The sequence below is a fragment of the Lasioglossum baleicum genome, chromosome 18 (genome assembly GCF_051020765.1).
Source record: "Lasioglossum baleicum chromosome 18, iyLasBale1, whole genome shotgun sequence".
NCBI classification, from domain to species: Eukaryota; Metazoa; Arthropoda; class Insecta; order Hymenoptera; family Halictidae; genus Lasioglossum; species Lasioglossum baleicum.
This window is the reverse complement of record NC_134946.1, coordinates 1,186,714-1,201,069: the sequence shown is the minus strand read 5'-3', so window position 1 is coordinate 1,201,069 and position 14,356 is coordinate 1,186,714. Positions and strand designations below refer to the sequence as shown.

The 14,356-nt window shown below is 36.7% G+C and overlaps 1 long non-coding RNA gene across 1 annotated transcript; it reads right to left on the bottom strand.

The window, feature by feature from the left end:
• Positions 1-225: 225 nt before the first annotated feature.
• LOC143217917 (uncharacterized) lies at positions 226-2,958 on the bottom strand. Its single transcript, XR_013010932.1, has 3 exons — positions 627-2,958; positions 373-466; positions 226-292 (listed from the first exon to the last, which is right to left on the bottom strand). It is a non-coding gene; the product is annotated as an uncharacterized LOC143217917 (long non-coding RNA).
• Positions 2,959-14,356: the final 11,398 nt, after the last annotated feature.

Sequence of the window (14,356 nt, the reverse complement as noted above, 5' to 3'; positions counted from 1 at the left end):
CTGGGGCCCTAGGACTTTTTCGTAGTTGCGATCCTGCGACAACCTAGTTGCGTTGCGTACGGCACCTATCGGAAAATTCGGCAATACGCTCGGAGTGGGGGGAACCAGGATCGATGCGTTCCGTCGATGCGGATCGAGGAACCACTGTCGCACAGAGGCTCATCGAGTATAGTCGCGTTTCGCTTCAAATAATCTCGTCCTTGCAACTACCGAATACCGCTTACAAGGAGAGGCCGCGGCCTTCGGGTCACCGATCTCGTTGAGACTTCGCACACTTATAGAGTTCGTTCTCCTGTTTACGAATATATACCATTATAGGGTCAGACGCTCAATAGTTTTTGAGATATTGACGATTAAAGTTTTATTGCTCACCTTAAATACAATATTTTTTGTAGATAATACCAAGAGCCGGCGTGGCGTGATGGTAGCGTGTGAACTTCTCACGCGGATGGCCAGAGTTCAAATCCTGTCAAGTGAATCGATTTTTTTTTCATTTTACTTTATTTTTTATTCATGAAACATTTACCTCGATGTATGTGTATGATATTAATTTCAATCAATTCGATTTCACGCACAATAATTCTATAATACTAACAGAAGTAGAATAGTTATAATAGAATACTTACAGTTATTGTTATGTGCAGCAGTGGTATTTGTCGTAGAAGCAAACAAAACATAGAAAAGCAAAGCATCTTGCACATCGTATTAATGCACTTTCACCACATGAACATTTGTTTTTTAACATTTCCATTGGGAAGCACACCTGATTCACGTTTTCAAAAATTTCTCTATCGTCGGATAGTCCAGCGGCGAACCATGCGTATTGCAACATAGGCTTAAAAATTACTGCTGACAATTGGGTGTGTATGAGGGAATGTATTTTAATGGCATCTTCTCTTCTTGAAATTTCTCGATTGTTTTCGATTAAATAGGTACAGTTTTGTATTCTTTTTAAAAAATTTTTAATTTGCCTGTAAAAGTACACGTCGCAAGGTTGTACTAGCGGTGTACATTTAGGCGGAATTATTCGTAGAGTACAGGTGGTGTCTCCTTCTTCCGTCACAAATAAATCGTCATACATTCCCACATTTGTCTGTCCTCCCCAGGAATCGATTAACAAGAGAAATTTGTTTTCTTCTACATAAGGTTGCAATACCAATTTTAGGAAGTCTTTATATATATCCTGTGTTAATTTTCCGGATTTTGAACAAGTTACTATTATATTTTTATGATGTGACGTAAGCTCATTTACTTTTTTCTGTACAAGTGGTCCGAATTTTGCTGAAGGTTCTTGCATGCATAAGAATACATGCGGTAACAGTTTTCCTGCCATTGTGATGCTGTACTGCGCTGTATATGTATGCGTGGTTTTTGAGATATTTCTTTTATTTACAACTACAGTTTTTTCTCCCTTATATGTCATTGTCCTTCCGAATGTTGACTGGTATTGACATCCTGTTTGATCCGTGTTAATTATATAATTTAAATTAAATTGCGGGGTCATACACTTTACTATTTTACGAAAATTTTCGGCGGCCTGCAGTATTTCGTCAAAATTTTTTGCTTCTTGTGAAGTAACGTACTTCGTGATTTTTCTCTGTCGGATATCGTGTTTTAATTTGAAATTCGTTACCCAAGTGTGACCAGCTTTAAAATGAAAATTTGTGGATTGATATTGATGTGCTCCTGCCAGTGCCCATTCTTGGAGGTGTCTCGTAGTTACCTGTTGACAACTTGCACGAGCTTCTTGAAATCGGTCGTACGTCCACTTATCAATCGCATAATATTTTTCAAATATGGTCCCTCCTTCTTTAATTTGTTTCTCCCAGCGAAGTAGATCTTCTTTTCTTTTCAACAATCTACTTCCTTTTGATCGGAGTGATTTTAAAGACCATAATGGATGACGACGAGCAATAGTAACTGTTTTTATTTTCACATCTAGCGGCACAATTTCTGTTTTCTCCATCTTTTCTTCCGTGTCAGACCACTCATCTTCAATAGAATCGTCACGTGTAATTTTCGTAAATACATTTTCCCTATCTATTTCATAATTACAAATGAGATCCTCCTCTGTAACTATTTCATGCTGCTGTATCATATCGACAACGAGTTCAAATATTTTTTCGCCTATTGCTATCGCTGCATGAGAAATTACAGACGATCCTTCCGCCGCAATTAAATTTTCATTTCGCAGGAGGCTTTCCGCATATATAAAAGCATCCTTTAAATATTGTTTCTGATTTTCAAGAATCGCACTTGTATCACTTATGCATGCATTTTCACTCGCGCCAGAAACACTACGAGATGAACATCTCGATGTAGACGCTCGCGTATTCATTTTTATAAGAACCTCTCGATTTCACTGTGGAACAAAACAGACTGATCAACTGACTCGAAAGATGCAGTTCGGAACTAGTGAATTGCATCATTTGGATATAAACAGTCAACATAAACAGAGATCAGGGAACCTCTCGAGTTCGGCGAAACTCTTGAGAGCACGACGCGGTTTGTAAACATCGGGTTACAATACTTACCCATTGGTGTTCGCCGTGATAAATTTTGAATTTTCTTGTGAGAAGATTGCATTTGAATTTTTTTTCTTCAACGCGTATAATAATAAGTACCGATTTACAATTAGAGTATTTTATTTAAAAAATAGAGATAATGCAATTTTATGCGTGAATTCGAATTGATTGAAATTAATATCATACACATACATCGGGGTAAATGTTTCATGAATAAAAAATAAAGTAAAATGAAAAAAAAATCGATTCACTTGACAGGATTTGAACTCTGGCCATCCGCGTGAGAAGTTCACACGCTACCATCACGCCACGCCGGCTCTTGGTATTATCTACAAAAAATATTGTATTTAAGGTGAGCAATAAAACTTTAATCGTCAATATCTCAAAAACTATTGAGCGTCTGACCCTATAATGGTATATATTCGTAAACAGGAGAACGAACTCTATAAGTGTGCGAAGTCTCAACGAGATCGGTGACCCGAAGGCCGCGGCCTCTCCTTGTTAGTTTCGCGTCGCGGGTGGCTTTTCCGGATCCAGCTCGGAATTTCGGTCGAGGGGCAACCTTCAGCGAAGCCTACGAAGTCCATCGGTAGCGGCTAGCGTGAATATCGTCAACGGTAAGCCGATTCTGTGATTCCTCGATTCGTTAATCGTGGTGGCTCGTGTTATTCGCGCGAGGACGACACGTGTTCGTCTCGTCCTCGGAGATTTCGTAAGAGCCGAGGCGCAGGGCGCCTCGAGCCTTCGCTCGCGTCCTTCTCAAGGACGCTGTGAGCCTTCGCGACAAGAGTTCCCTTAATTTCGTAAATCGGAAGTCTTCCTCGGGAGTCGTGTCGGTATCGAATTAGTCTCGAATAGTATTCGGTTCGGATAGTCGGCGACGGTAGGAGCGTAGGCGGAATTACGCGTGAACCGCGGCGGTCTACGCGCCTCGAATCCCGCGTACGGCCGTGGATTATCCATCGCACGTCGGCAATTTCGCTTCGCCTCGGACTCTCGCGACAGTCGTAGGAATTGCGCCGTTCATCCGCGCCTCGTGGAATCTTGTATCGACGAACAAATCGTATATTGTACCGTAGCATCGTACGTCCGCGATAGAATCACGATAGACTAACGCGCTCAGCGAACGGTCATCTTCCGCTAAAGTGTACAAGGAGCGCGGGCTCCCGGTTCGCGGCCTCGTGGCCGCTCGCCTGTATCTTTTACTTTCGTGACCATTAAAGATTAAGAGCCAATTCCGTTTGTTGATTCTTCACCTGCGAGATCCGTCCTGCCGTGAGGGCTGTCCCCGTTATCTCCTGCGCTCGAATCATCTGGCCGTTCGCGTCATTATTTCAGACCGCGTTTCGTGGGGGGCTTGACTCTCGGACTCGGCTTCCCCGAGTTCGAGGTCACCATCGTGTTTCGCGTGGTATTTTCTAAATACCTGGCGCCCGAACTATCGTCGCGTTGTTCGTTCAAGCCTCCACCGAGTTCCGCCTTTGCACCGAGAGGACCGTGTCCGCATGGCCGCGCACGGCCCGGTCTCAGAGCCTATAAAATCTCGGGGTTGACCGTTTGTCGTCGGCCATAAAACCGTTCGAAAAAGGGACAACGTCGCAATATATATATATATATATATACATATATATATATATATATAAGTATGTACAAAATAAAAAAATATAAATATTTATATTTTTTTTAATAAAAATTTATTTGTTTAAACAATTGCTTAAATAATAAACAGTTATTTGTTTAAACATCTGTTTAAATAATAAAATGTATTTGTTTAAACAATCGTCCAAATAATGAAAATCTATTTGTTTAAACATGTGTTTAAATAATAAAAATTTGTTTGATTAAACAATCGTTTAAATAATACAAATGTACTTGTTTAAACAATCGTCCAAATAATGAAACTCTATTTGTTTAAACATGTGTTTAAATAATAAAAATTGTTTGTTTAACCAATCGTTTAAATAATACAAATGTACTTGTTTAAACAATCGTCCAAATAATGAAACTCTATTTGTTTAAACATGTGTTTAAATAATAAAAATTGTTTGTTTAACCAATCGTTTAAATAATACAAATGTATTTGTTTAAACAATTGTTATAGTCCTTATTAGAGTATCCGAATATGGAATAATAATGAAAGTCACTGTAAATGTAAATACGTTCCTCGTATTACATTACATATGTATTACGACGTGGCAACGTCGCATCAAGATCTCAGTGTATTTGAAATCAAATAAAGATATCAAATAAAGATACATGTGATTTTCATCTCTTCCAGTTACTCGTCACAAATACAAGCGTCAAATAAATCGTCTGGCTAAATCCAGCTTCAAATAACGAATAAAAGATGACGGATAAATCTCGCGCGACATCTGGGGATTCAAATAATCCATATGATTACGAATCTATTTCTTCAAATAAAATCTGACGGATAACTCTGCAAGCAAGTTAACGACAGATACAACCGTAAGATACATCATGGCGCTGTATTCGACTCTCAAATACAAGTCGAAGATAACCAGAAAATCGTCGGAGAGACAGATGAATAAACTCTCCAAACCGCAGCGCTCGACAGATGAAGTTACAGATACATTGTAGCGCTGCAATCGACTTCGAATACAAGGCAAAAGATACAGGTTATTTTATCTAGAACTTATTCGAATAATTTTGTATTTAGATACTGCCCATCTCTGGTATGTACCAATGTACCACTCAGGGTTGCTAATGAAATATTTCACAGTGAAAGCAGATGTTCCGATACTTGTCAAAGTAAACTAACGGATCTATAAAAGCATATTTAGAATGACAAACTTTCGATGTTTCATTAACTTTTACCTTTGTTTACCTTTATACGTTTACCTTTTCTTTTCTTTCCTTGCCTTATGACTCTGTTAGACACAACTACTATTTATGGTGTATTTTACGTTGAAATACTTTTTAAATATTTCAATATTGCTTTTAAAAGAATTCTACAAAAATATCCTTGACTAGTGTGAAGTTAGAAAAAAAAGAGAAGAGAATTGATGAAATAAAAAAAATAGACCTACGACGGGCGCGAACCTAGTATAGGACGGTCCACAGTCGAACGCTCAATTTTTTTTTTTTAAAAGCTTTATTCAGGAAACAATGATAAATAAGATTGCACATTGTTACATGTAGAGAATATACTACAACACATATCGGAGACAAAAAAAATATATAAACGAGTTGAATGGTCAATATAATTTAACGCTCACAACCACTTTAACTTATTCTATGTCTTAAAGGCTGGTCTTATACATATCTATAACTATTTTTTTAGCATTATCCATAATTCTGGATTCTTTTTTTTGCGCGTTCTAATTCTTCCGTAAAAAAAAAATAACAGGAAAAAGACGGAATTTTAATTTCTTAACCTCTATGTATCGGGTTGCGGGATATATACATATATACAGAACAATGCGGATAACTTATCTGACTACCACTTGCACACTATTATTTACATACTCATTCATTCATTCATTCAATCTTGTACTTTTTGATATCTATATATGGTATACTAAAGATGTTGCTATCTAGATCTAGATTATCTTATTTATATATATTTAGTAACAAACTTTAGCTGTCGCAGCCTGCATCAGTCTTATTATTTACTCGCTTTTTACCCACCAATATATTTTGGTGTTTTTGTAGTATTTATCTTCGATATCTCTCTTAGGGAGAGACATATTATAGACTAGTTTTGATCTGAGAGAAAGGTCATTGCTGTTAGGATTATGTGGATATAGGATCTTTTTATCACTAGATTTCCTCTCTATATGGTATATAATAGGTATATTATTTGAATCTGTGATTCTACCCGTTTTGTCTAATAATAGGAAAGCTTCTGGAGGGATATTTCCAGTATTGCACGTTCTTGTGTAATATTCGTCATTTGGGTATAGCGAACTAGAAATTAAATTGTTGTTTCTTATATGTCTAATTTTTGCGAAATAATCTCTATTTAATTTTATCATAAAGCTATCTATCCTTGGTATATTTGCCGTGTCATATAGTTTTTTACATGTTTCGAATTTTTTGAAATTCGATTCTCTACTCCTATATACACGCGTACACGCTCTTAGACATTTACGTTCGAATTTTCTAATAGACTCTATTATATGTGGGCTCGTGTTAAACCAAATAGGGCAACCATATGAGATTATAGGTCTGATCAAGAGCATGTAACATCATTTTTTAATTTGCGGATTTAGGTAATCGGAATGGAATATTTTGCTGTTAGCCATGAATGCTTTTCTAGCTTTTTCCATTTGTATTTTTATGTGTTCGTTTAGTATTATTCGGTTATCTAAGTAAATTCCGAGGTATCGTATTAGATTTTTGTGCGGAACTGTTGTATCGTCAATTTTTATCTGGAATGATTTGTAGGAGTTTCTAAAAGTTTTGCTCTGTTTGTCTATTTTTGGCCTGAATAAAATAGTTTCGCATTTTGTTGGGTTTATTTTTAACTTCCAGGTTTTATAGTATTCATTTATTTTGTTAACTATTGATTGCATTTTGGCTTGGAGATTTTTGACGTTTTTTCCTGTAACGTATATTATTAAATCATCTGCGAAAAATATGACTTTTATGTCTGTTGAATCCGGTATATCAAATAGGTTCGGAATTTCTGCATTGAAAAAGTTAAAAAGAATCGGAGCTGTAACTGTTCCTTGTTGCAGGCCATCTTCCATTTCGAATAGAATATCTTCGTGTGTGTTTGTGTAAAATTTTTTGTTCAGTAACATGCTCTTTAGTATTTTTAACAGGTGTGATTCGCAGCCTTTTTTTTCATTTTGTATAAGAGACCTTTGACCCACACTGTGTCAAAGGCCTTTTCTAGATCTATAAGGCAGGCTGCCACATTCTCTTTATTAAAAATAGCTGCGTGGATATCAGATGTTAGTTTATGTATTGCATGTATTGTACTTAGTTGATGTTTGAACCCGAATTGTGTGTCCGGAATTAAGTTGTTATCATCGTAAAATTTTTCTAGAGCTCTTTTTATTAGGATTTCGAATACTTTAGAGATATTGGGGAGAAGGCTGATTGGTCTGTAGCTAAGAGGAGAAGAAGGGTCTTTACCTTTCTTGGCAATCGGGATTACTTTTGCCGTTTTCCAATTTGTTGGGAAATAACAGTTGTTTAAGCAGTTATTGAAAATTGTGTTATAGTCGTATATGATGTGGAGTGGAAGATTTTTGAGTATTATATTTGGTATTTCGTCTAGCCCTGAGGAGCATTTATTGTTAAGTTTTTTAAAGAGGCTGGTTGTTAGTGCTATGTTTGTGAAGTAGCTTGGGTCCTCTTCCCATTCTGGGTTTCTCGCTTGATTGTTATCGTCGAACTGTATTAGGTATTTGTTATTGGCCAAATCCTCTTCTATGTTCTGCATGAGATTATTGTGGTGTTTATCGATAATTTCAGATTATCTATTTTTTCCCAGATTTTTGTTTTGAGTGTAGACTTTTGCGAAGTTAGCCCTTATTAAATTTAGTTTGTCCCTATTATTAGTTATTATATATTTTCCCGTGCTGTTTGTTTGTGTTGAATTTATGTCTATTCTCGCGTCTTTTAAAATATCATAGTTGTTATCGGTTTCTAGATTTGGGATATTCTCAGTTGTTTTTTTACTAAACGAGACAAAGCTTAAAAGTAGTAATTTAGTAGTAAAGTAGTAATTTTGTTTTCGGTCTTTTTTTTTTAAGTTGTGTGTGTATCTTTCTTTTATTTCTTTGAACTTTGGACAACCTTTGTACGATGCCGGGTGTCCAAATTCTTTGCATCTTACACAAAAGAGTTTTGATTTTTCTACCAAGCTATCTTTTTTGATCTCGCAGTTACCTGGATCGTGGTTTTCGGAACATTTGACGCATCTAAAGTCTAATTTACAATTTGACGCTGAGTGTCCTATTGTTTGACATCTAAGGCACATGATTGGTTCTTTTTTTATTAGTCTTTCCCATTTAACCGATTGATTTAGAATGTATTTTATGTTTGTTAGGGTTCCGATATCACTGTCGGGGGTGATTTGTACTAGTAGGAATGGTAATGGATTGTTATTTTTGATAGATTTTTGCGTGCTGAATTTGGTTATTTTGATAATCGAAACTTTAGGTAGATTTAGGTTATTAATTTCTTCTAATATTTCATCCGGGACAAAGCTGTTATCAATACCCTTTAAAAGTATGGATTTTGGTTTGATCGACTTCGGTGTATATGTGAAGAATTTAATTTTTCTTGCTGTTAGTATGTTAATAACTGCTGCCAGAGTTGGGCGTTATTCGATTGAAATTTCATTCGAATAACCATCGAATAAAAATTACGAATAAATTTTTATTCGCTGGGTTATTCGACTAAATTTTTATTCGAATAAATTTTTATTCGACTAAATTTTTATTCGAATGAATTTTTAGTCGAATAACCCAGCGAATAAAAATTTATTCGTAAAAACCCAGCGAATAAAAATTTATTCGAATAGCATAGCATAGCTCAGCGAATAATGGTGTCGAATGACATCGCGTCACCGACATCGCACGCGGCACGCAGCACTCGGCTCGGCAGTCGGCACCAGCGACGTGTATGTGTATCGTGGCAACAAAGTATGTGTAAAGATAACGAAGGTCCCAGTCCCGGACCTAGGGTCGGTCACCACTACTAACCTAACCACTAACCACTACTATTTAGGCGTCAAGCGTTATTTGGAATAATTTACTACTGAATAATTGTTTACCGAATGAAATCATTATTATATTCACGAATAAATCCTCATATTTTATTTATTATTTTTTATTTGTTATTCGAAATAAAATGTGCTCAAAATCTTGGGACGGTTGCCATTAGGCAAATCTAGGCAGTTGCTTAGTTAAAATTAATTACAATATGTCGCAGTAAATCGAAAATAAGTCAATAAAAAAAAACATAAAAAACAAAGTTATCGCAATTGAAAAAAAAATTTTTTTTAATAATTAGAAAAAAAATTTTTTTTTAATAATTAGAAATAATTTTTTTTTATATACCAATCAATTCGTCTTTGCATTTTATTTCAAAAAGTATTAAGGTACTTTACTCGAAAATTGCATAGTTTAAGAGTTATGACTTTTTTCCCGAATTACCATATACTCGACACACTGTGTGCTTGTGTGAAAAAGAATCACTGTTATTTAGTTATATCAATCGTCAACATCAATCCATAGCTCGTCTCGGCCTCAGCCTCGAGGTGTCGGGTGTCGATTGTCGATTGTCGCCGGCGCCGCGCCGGCTGCGCGCTGCGCATATTCTCCGGCCTTTATTCTTATTCGCTGCCGTCATTTAGAATAACGAATAACGAATAAAAGTCCCGGGATTCATTCGTGACTAACGAATAACGAATAAAGCGTTATTCGTTAGCTACGAATAATTTCCAGCGAATAAAATCGTTATTCGTTATTCTCGAATAAATCCTGGGATTTATTCGTTATTCTTTATTCGTTAGTCGAAATAAATTTTGCCCAACACTGACTGCTGCATGGTCTTCTAGGTTCTCAAGTTGTAAATAATGTTTATTATTATTAATGTATTTAATGCTGAATTTGTTAATATTTAGGGACTCTTTAAAAATTCTGTACGTGACTTGCTGGGAAGATTCGAAAATATTTATTATCGGCGGTTTTACCTGTCGTTCTTTCGTTACTATTTCTTGTACCTCTTTATTGTCTACGTTTGGTTTCGTTGTCTTTGTCTTTGGGTTGGGGTCCCGTGGCTCGTCGAGGTCCATCATATTGTCGTCGGCTGGTGCGGTGTTGTTTTGTTCTTTCAGGTACTCCTGGGTTGCCCCTGTTCCGTTACATCTTTTCTTGCTTGTGCTATGACCTTCTGGCCATTGTTTCCCTTGTTCGTAGTTGGGGGTCGTGCGGCTAACGGTACTTGGTGATTTCTTTTCTTCATTGCCATTTGCTGTAGATTTTCTTTTTGGGCTTTCTGCTATGCTATTTTGCGCAGAGCTCGATGCGTTTTTGGCTCTCTCCTCCTCCAGCTCCTTGCTTATATTTTCAATTTTTTTTTTTAGACTATCGATCATTTGTAATAGTTCTTTGTTTATTTCTTCTCCTTCTGTAGAAGACTTCTCCTTCTGTTTTTTCTTTGTACTAGGTGTCTTTGGCATTTTTTCGTCGAATACTTTAGGATTGCTATTTAAATGGAGTCGTTTTTTACCATTTATGTTAGGCTTTGGTAGTGATATTTCAATCGTTTTCTTTGTTTTAAGTATTTTGTTTAACTTGTTTTTAAGGACGGAGGGACTGTTGACGAGACTCTCTTCATCCTTGATCGTTTTTATTATGTTGAGGAACACTTTATTGTTTATCACATTTTCCGTGTTTCTATTTTTATTTTTATTTTCTTCTTCTATCACTTCTGGGTCCGGGGGGTAAACCCCCTGTGCACTATCTGTATTTTCACTAATTTTTTCTTTTAGAAAAATGCCAGGTTACAGAAAAACTTTTCACTGATTCTAGTTGAGCGATTTTGATCTTGACAGGTAGCTCGCAGGACAGCGGTCGGCACGTCCGTCTCCCTTGAAGGTTCGAGGCAGTGATCAGTCGAACGCCTAACGCGCTGAGCTAACTGAGCTGTTAGAAACGTGATTGATATTTCTAGATGTAATGTTCATACTGTAGAAATATTAATTGAGTTGATTTCATTTTTTAATTACTTCTGTAGAATGCTCAAGGTTTATCAGAGCCTGATAGACTTATAGAATAAATAGAACGTAACAATTTTAAGGTTAGCTCAGTTCTTCGTGGAAAAAACGTCGAAAAAATCGGTTTTTATTTTTTTTAACAACGGCACACCAAACCAAAAAATCTGAAAAAATTCATGAACAATACTTATAACAATATACTGCTACTGTAAAAATATAAAAGTGGACACTCTAGAACTTCCATGTGAAATCTGCATTTTTTTCGATTTTTTTGAGGTTTTCGATTTTTTACAAGCAGGATTTCCATTTTAAAAATCTGAAACTAATTGCAAAGTATGTATTTGGGTTCTTGACATGTGTCAGATTTTTTTCAGAATTTTTAAACGTCATTAACTAGGGAAAATAGGCCAAAAACTGATTTTTCGTTTTTACCCCATAACTACTCTCCCGATCGAGATACAGGGTTGAAATTTTGCACAGTATGTTTTTTCTTGGTGCTCTATCAAATGGTACATCGTCGATAAAATTCGGCTCAAGGGCATTTTTGACTATCTTATCCGGCTGTGCCCTTTCTCGATCCAGCCCACTGTGTTAATAATTGAAACCTAATTTTATATATTTTAGCATAGCATCCCACGTGAAACCTGGTACAGTAATTTCGCGTTCGTTGCGAAACTGCCGGGGGTTTGAGTTCGCAACGAGCAAATAGGGAAGCCATTTGTGATTTATGACTGCGTCCAGATACACGCCGACCGCGCCGAGCGAGACTTCAATAGGGAGCCGAACATAGAGAAGGACAGAATGAAATACGGATCGGGTGACCGAAGCGTGTCGCCGTCGCCGGCACAATTTAAAGGCCCGTGAGTTCTTACAATGTATGTAATGGCAGTGATGGAATTGTTCATTTTCCATTAGGCTTTTATGGGACTTTCACTAACTCATTTCTGGCATTTTTCTGATTAAAATGATACCAAACACGATATAATTTGGCCAATATTTAGTGGTTTAATCGACGATGAAAGTTTCGAACGCAACGAAGAAGAGCGTATGGGAAAGAAAGAGACGCGCGGACAGTCGTCGCCGCCGTGGGGAACGACTCGGCCGACTCGGCGTTGACAGGCAGTGGAGTGGGTAAGCACGTCGCAACGAGCGCGTAGTAGATTCTTCGCAACGAACGAGAAATTACTGTAAAGTGTAATAATATGGTGGATCTAAACTGTAGCTCTTGATGCAAGTTTTTATGAAAATTTTCAAAAACATCAGCCAGTAACAAAACATCAGCTTTCAAATACAGATCGCTGCATTCACCCAAAGTGTTTGTGTTGAAACGCTTCCACACATTCTCGGCATGCGCATAATCACTAGACTGCGGATTTGATACATTTATGGCGAAATGAGTATGTGCAGTTTAAAGCAGTGGACAGGTTAACAGGATTTAAAAATATCAATGTACTCGTTTCAGCTAATTAATATCATTAGAGAAAAAATTATATTTCTATTTGGCTCCTATGTTGTGCAATTTATGAAGACAATTTTTATTTTTCATAAAGATCCGCAGTCTAATAATCACGTTCGGATACGGTTTCGCCTGTCAACGAACTGTAAAATGACTCGCAAACAAAGATCGTCTAATTTATCTACGCAATCGAGGTATTCGTATGGAAAGAGACACCCTTTCGCGTCAACAACATGAAATTTTCTATGGAAAGATTTTGAAATTCGGAACGCGTAAAATTGTCAATTTGTTTGTGTCGAGGAAAGATGCTAATTTGTCGAGACTTGTATTCAAACATTTTTTGTACGAATCGATGAATCGTAATTTAATACAATTACGCGAATCTGATTGCTGATCTTCAACATTTTTGTAAATGAAATATACTTTTCTTTAGTTATTGGTATTACGTTGACACTACCTTCAAACGCATTAGCTATTTCTTCGATAATGAAATGTGAATCGTACCCGGATAAATTGTGGAAAACTATGGGAATGCAAAACGAATTTTTGAAATTTAAATTGCAATCTTGATGCGTGGGGCCTCTATATCGTCCTGTTAGATGACAATGATCGCGCACCCGTATATCGTTTTCCTCACATGGTTTTTCGCAAATGTTGCAATGCGCTGCGTTGATAAGTGCCTCGCACTGTTCATTCGTTAGCTGTTTCATACTTTATCAAATAAAAAAATTATAAGAAAGATCTCATTTTTTATTTAAAACCAATCCTCCTCCTCCGCCTCCTCCTCCTACTCATACAATTAACTCGTACTTATTAAAAAGAAAACAGTTACAGTAATAATATCGCCCCCTCCCCATACAGCGAGATATTTTTTACATTAGTGAAAAGTTACTTTTATCTACTCTTTAATTATACAAATATACAAGTATTAAAAAATAATTAAAATATAATTATTGCAGCGAATTTCTTGTCATTTGTCTTCATTATTTTTGTTTCCTGCGAACAGACAGATAGACAGTTATATATCATGTTTTACAGGGTGTTTACCTACAGGTGGGAGAAAATTTAAGGGGTGGTTCTCGACGATAATATAAGACGAAAATGAAGAATAAAAAAATTGCGATTTCGGCTTCGTTATTTAGTTATTAACAATTAAAAATCCGCCTAAAATGCTGCAACACTTCTAACAAAAGTATACGTTGCGTACGTCAGACAGGCGCGCGACAGTCTCGTATCAAGTGACAAACGCATGCATACCTTGGTTCTCATTTGGGGCCCCAGCGAGGTGAAAATGTTTAATAAATCGGTGGACGACATTGAACCTACCTACTCGTTAAAATCCACAAGGGCATTTTTAATATCCGCCCTATGAAATTATCGAGTAGAAAGAGTCAATGCCATTTCACTTTTAAATTCTTCTCACACATATCCACAAATCCTTATCCTGCACTATAATTGTTCATAACACCGTACCTAATATACTGGAATAAACGCTCTAGCACTATTTACAATATCATACACACGCACTACGAGTTTACAGAGAGTACAAGTTTACTGAGGGGTATGTGAGGAGAATGTAAAGAACTGATAATCCTTTAATGTTGAAACACTGCTCTTGATTTACGTCGCGAGACTCGCTCACAGACGGAACGGACATCTTGAGGTCGTGTGATGTCT